General features: G+C 38.7%; 1 long non-coding RNA gene and 1 other non-coding gene across 2 annotated transcripts; one reads left to right on the top strand and one right to left on the bottom strand.

Moving 5' to 3' along the window:
* The first annotated feature begins 176 nt into the window (after positions 1 to 176).
* LOC132040772 (uncharacterized) lies at positions 177 to 3,046 on the top strand. The gene is made up of 3 exons (XR_009410769.1): positions 177 to 357; positions 713 to 770; positions 1,908 to 3,046. It is a non-coding gene; the product is annotated as an uncharacterized LOC132040772 (long non-coding RNA).
* Positions 3,047 to 3,385: 339 nt separating this feature from the next.
* On the bottom strand, positions 3,386 to 3,492 carry LOC132041272 (U6 spliceosomal RNA). The gene has a single exon (XR_009410972.1). It is a non-coding gene; the product is annotated as a U6 spliceosomal RNA (small nuclear RNA).
* Positions 3,493 to 3,777: the final 285 nt, after the last annotated feature.

The following is a 3,777-nucleotide window of genomic DNA, read 5'->3' as shown; positions in this document are numbered from 1 at the left end:
TTTTACCGTTCATTGATATGACATCAGAGTTGAGAGATATTCGTATTTTCGTCCAAGGACGCAAACTGCCGCGGGAACAGTGACCAAGGTCGGTGGCTGCTCACTTTTAGTTATATAAAAGACCCCTCTTCACGATTTTTTTCTCCGTTTCCTCACCATTCAGGACTTGCAAAAATCTCAAACCCTCTCCAATTAATCCTCCATCAATCTCGATCCAAACCAAGAGCAAATCTATCAACTTTAACATGAAGAACAACATGACAACTACGGAATTGTGATTTTTTCGCTAATTTTCTTCTTGGATAAGGACTTCACCTTGAAGTAACTTGGAGTTTGGAGTGATTTTGATCATCTAAGGTATATTTTAACTTCCTTTTGATCTCTTTGAACTTCTACAAGTAATTAAACCTAGAAATTTGGTGAAAACCCTATAGAATAAGCTTTGACAATTCTTGTGAACTCTTATGGACTTGGCTTGATAGTTGGGCTGTTTTATGTGGTTTTAACGTGTTGTTTGGAGCTGTGTTGATATGTATTGGATCGTATTGACGAGGAGGAGTAGAAAAGTAGAATTTGGTAGCATTTTACGAGGAAATTATGCTACAAAAAGTCCTATAAATTCACGCCCATGAGTTGCTCGATTAAATGTCTAAATGAAGATTTCTATAAGCTATGACCTTGGTTTTGATCTTGAATAGTCTGTATTATGTAGGAAATCATTCGTAAGACGTTCGAGGACTCGGGGAAATGTATATAACTCCATCGACGAGGTATGTAGGGCTTTCTATTCTCTCTGTGGCATGACTAGATTTCAAATGACCTTTCATTGAAAAGTTGTTCCGCTAACTTGGATCGATCGCGTTCCATGATAATTGAGCTGACACATACTCATCTATGACTTGTATCAAATTATGGTCCACATTTCCTTTTGGCTATCGATTAAAAGACTTTCCGTTCAACCCGTGTCGATTATGTCCCAAAATGGTTAAGCTTACCCTTTTTTTATGAATAGCTTGTATTGAAGTACCTTTCACATTTCGTATCCCTCTTGTTTATCGAATGAAGAATGATATTAGTTATGGTACTCTTCACATCAAAGTTGATTTGATTGTACTTCCTTTAATTGAGTTAATCCTTATCTTCTTGTCTATTGCTCCAAGGTGACAAGCCTCTCGTTGGCACACTCTTTCCGATAAAAGTTGTCGATCATATTCATAAGAGTTTGGCTAACTTTGGCTTCGTGAATAATTCATAACAAGATGTTTCCTTGTACTTTTATTTCTTTGGCCTAATGATCAAATAATGATAATCATAGCGACAATAATGATAGTCGGAGGATAACGACGATAGGTCGCTCCGACTCTTTCCATGATATTTTTTCTGAGGTCAGTCTTTCATTGCACTTATATATATGTATTTATTTTCATTACCGAGCCGCGCTATAGTCGGCCGGGTAGGCACTTATATGTGCACCTAGACATGTTTCTTTCTTTACCGAGCCGTGTTGTAGGCGGCCGGGTAGGCACGCAGCTGTGCACCTAGATGTATTTCTTTCTTTATCGAGCCATGTTATAGGCAGCCGGGTAGGCACGTAGCTGTGCATTGCCATTGATCAGTTAGACAGAGATGATGTTATGATGATGAGCTCACCCCACAGAGGGATTTATTATTGTTATATGATATGATATATGCCTCCACATGAGGAATGATTTTACGGGCATGCATTTACATTTATGTCATGATTATGGTCGCCCTCAGTGGCCTCGTTCAGAGTTTCAGGTTGTCTCTACATTTTTTCCCAAGTTATTTGTATCTCTTATGCTTATGTTATGTTTATGCGTACCGCCTTACATACTCGGTACATCTTTCGTACTGACGCATTTTGTGCGCTGTGATCATGCCCACAGGTACGGTAGACGGATTGTTGTACCTTTTCCAGTAGGATACCAAAGTTCAACAAGGATGTTCGCACTTCATTCTCCGGAGTTGTTGGTCAGAGTCATTAAACAGGATACATGCATATATATATAGAGAGTATGGCTATGGGTACGTCGGGGCCACTGTCCCGACCAGTTGATGCATATTAGTGCTCTTAGAGGCTTATAGACTATCAGTCAGTGTACAGGTATTGCGTTTGGCCTTGCCGGCCTTCTGACTAGTTGTCTTTCTTGGTTGTGACCTTGTTGGCCCTTGTAATGCATATATGTGTTGCTGGGCCTTTTCTATTTGCAGGTTGTTATGATATACTTCTTACTGTTGTTATTCAGCGGCCTCGTCGGCCTATGATTCACGTTACATAGTTTAGATATCACAGTTGGTTCGCTCGGCTTTTCGGGTGCCGGGTGCCAGCCACACCCCTAACGTTGGGGTGTGACAGCTTGCTTAGCCTGGGCTACTGTTTTGTCGTCCATTTCACCTTGACAAGCCTGGAAGATTTGTGTGTGTGTGTGTGTTTTTTTTTTTTTTTTTTTTTTTTGGAACTGAAAGCATTGGAACTTTTGTTTATAATTTCTCTTGCTTACCCAATTTCAGGCAAATTGTATACAAATGGGAAGAGAGGAAATGCATCTTATATACCTGTTCCATCACCTATAATAAAGTAACTACATGAATTAACATTAACGTCATTTATGCGGTCAATGCAAAATGAAAATTAGGACCCCAATTATCTCACTAGCGATTCCTCATCGGCCAGGCTCCATAAGGAATAATTAGTGAGACAAATAAGGTTTGAATCTTTATTTTGCATTGGCTATAGAAACGACGTTAATGATCCCATATGGTCACTTCATTATAGGTGAACAATTAGTGACGAATTTTGTGTGGTAACTAATAAATTTTTAGCCAAATGTTGTAGTGACCCCTTGAGATAAATCAAGATTCTTATCATGCATGAATCTTGTTCAACTATCCATGCCGGACCTCGTATGCAACACTTGTAAAAAGATGCATGGTGATCAATCAGTTCATGGATTTTTTGTAAAAATAAATAAATACGGGGAGACATTTTCTCCTTTTCGTCGTTCTATCTAAACTAGGCCCTTTTTTGCGACTAGACTTAACTGTAATGGGCTGGCGTTCTTATTGATTTACTGGGATTGGACAAACATCTTACTATATAACTTTATATAACTATACAATGCAAGAGACATTAAATATCTTTACCACAAAAATTTATGTATCATTGCCAAAGAAAGTTTACCTTTGATAACATATTCCACCATAAACGTAGATCTACATTACAGGTGACAAAATTCACTCATGAAAACATGACCCGCCCAATCCGTTCAAGTTTGGGCTGATCATTGACCCGGTCATTTATTAGCCCATCCCATTTTTTCCAATTCATTTCAGAATTTGAGAAAAATGAAGCGATCAAAAGAGAAAATTTTTGGATCATTTCTCAATTTGTGCGTGTCATCCTTATGCAAGAGTCACATTAATCTTCTCTGCATCGTTTCACTTTCACCAGATGCCCCTTGCGATTCAGGTGAAAAATGTTGATGTTCCTTTATATTAAGAGAATGAAGCTTCTCTTCGTAGCCGATCTGGGAATAATAGCTTGCTTTGTTGGGTGTTTTCACTGGTATGGGGCTGGGCTACTGCGTAGTTGTTTCTGTCTAGACTTAACCATATGGGCTGGGCTTCTTGATTGTCTTAGTAGGCGTTTGGCCATAGAGACAAAATATTTTTCACTTTATTTGGAATTTTGAAGATGGAGTTGCACTTGATTTTAGTTTTCGCAAGTAATATTTAGGGCCCGTTTGGCCATAAATA

This window comes from Lycium ferocissimum, chromosome 12 (assembly GCF_029784015.1).
Source record: "Lycium ferocissimum isolate CSIRO_LF1 chromosome 12, AGI_CSIRO_Lferr_CH_V1, whole genome shotgun sequence".
NCBI lineage: Eukaryota > Viridiplantae > Streptophyta > Magnoliopsida > Solanales > Solanaceae > Lycium > Lycium ferocissimum.
The sequence above is the reverse complement of the archived record's forward strand: the minus strand, read 5'-3'. Positions and strand labels throughout refer to the sequence as shown.